This window comes from Loa loa, assembly GCF_000183805.2.
Source record: "Loa loa unplaced genomic scaffold supercont3.327, whole genome shotgun sequence".
Lineage (NCBI taxonomy): Eukaryota > Metazoa > Nematoda > Chromadorea > Rhabditida > Onchocercidae > Loa > Loa loa.
The window spans coordinates 34,332-36,497 of NW_018108507.1; positions in this window are offsets into that span (position 1 = coordinate 34,332).

The following is a 2,166-nucleotide window of genomic DNA, read 5'->3' on the forward strand; positions in this document are numbered from 1 at the left end:
TTTNTTTTTTTTTTTTGTTTTTCTTTTGCTGCAAACAAAAATTCCATCACCAAATAATATTATAACAAGGAAAAAGGAAAAGAGAGAGGGAAAGACAGGGAGAGAGAGAGAGAGTGAGAGAGAGAAAGATATTGTTAATTACGACTAGTTTTGAAATTATCTCTCATTTGTTCCACTTTTTTTTAAATTCTTCCATACTCTCTTCCCATTTTTTCTTCAAAATCAAAATTTTTATAATATTTCATTCTTTTCTCTAATTTTTCTTTTTCCTTATTATTATTATGTCTTTTTACTCTTCTCTTCTCATTCCAAGGTCAAAATAAAATTTTTAATCATTCTCAGTTAATTACTCTCATTCTTTATTCTAAGATCTAAAATATTTAAAATAAAAAAAGGAAAACCTGAAATTAATAGTTTAATCAATTACAAATGGAAAAATAATGTTAAGTAAAAGCAAGGAAAAATTAATTTATTATTTGAAAATTTTGATAACATAACAATAAAAAGCTATATATACATGCTATACATATATGCATACTGTATATACATACAGTATACAAACTAAACCTGTATACTGTATATATATATATATATTTAAAAGTCAAGAAAATGCGAAAATTTTAGAAAGGGTACATTTGCCATTTGCATAGTATGCATATATGTGTGTATGTGTGTGTGTGTGTGTGTCTGTGTGTGTGTGTGTGTGTATGTATGTATGTGTGGTAGTTTTGATCGGAGCTGAGAAATTCCCCAACACTTTATTGACAATATAGAGAAGAAAGAGAGAGAGAAAGAGGGAGGGAGAGACGACGAAAGAAAATGAAGAAAGAAAGAGAATTCCTAACAATCATAGAAACAAATCTTAATGTTACCTTTGTAAATATGTAAAGATGACGAACAGCCGATTTCATTTCTTTCTGTTCATCCCAACCGTTCCTCTTCCTCTCTTTTCATCTTCTTCTCTCACTGTCTCGTTCCAATAATGAAGAATTAGAAATTTTCATCAGTAAAAATCTATTCCTCTCCATTCTTCTTTCTCTTTCCTCTTCCTCCTTTCCTTCTTATTTTGTTTATATTACACCTATTCTCCGTACTCTCTCTCTTTTTCTGTCAACAAATACATTCCATTCGTCGTCTGAGAAATTATCTTTTTATGTATTCTTTTCTCAACAATAATTTTACCACACTTCCCTCTCTCCCTCCCCGTTCTCTCTTTCTCTCTCCCTTTCTTTCTTTTCATCATCAATTAAGTTGCATTCTTTTGCTGCCATGCAGGAAATGATATAACTAAAGGTATTTAATGTGAAATGAATGGAAATGATTGATGACCTGAAATGTGACCTGAAATGTTTGTTTACATTATTATTTGCTAAAGAAGAAACATATGCAAACGTTCGAACGTATATTTTACTTTGGCATATCAACGTGAAATACTCTTTCCTTCCCTCAAAATGATTGATTTGCTAATTTAATTTAACATGTTATCAGTGATGAAAACGTGAAATCCATCACGTACGTATAAATGAAATGAATTGAAGTTGACATGAATGTTATTATATTTGTAATTAAGTAATTAATCCAACGGGAATGAGTCGTTATCAAAGTAAAAAGAAAGAAAAGAAAAACACCAATTCGATATAAAAGCTAATTTTAATTAATAAAACGAAAATTAGGGATTAAATTATATGAAAAGAATGATAAATAAACATATAATATCACAATGATAAATCTAAGTTGATAATAATTAGTCCCCTAAACTTGATAAACTGATCCTTCACTTTTATTTGATTAACTTCCATAGTGAATAAATTAGTGGTCATTTCTTGGCCAATGAATATGAAACTTGACAGCTAAATTATTTGAAATTATTTGAATTATGTGTTTTTTAAAACAAATTTTATTCTATTTCAAACAATTACAAACAATTAATGATATACCTTTTCTGATTTGCTTGTTGTTGAAAATAAATTTAAAAAATTTTTTGTATTAATTTAATCATTTCGTATTAAATATTCATACTTTATTATTAATTACATTGCAGAAATTTACCAATTTTTATTTAAGAAAATATATAAGACGAAAAAAGAAAAAGTTATAACGAAGAAAGGAAGAGAAAGGGGAAGAGAGAGAGAGAGAGGAGGAGAGAGAGAGGAAGGAAGAAGAAAG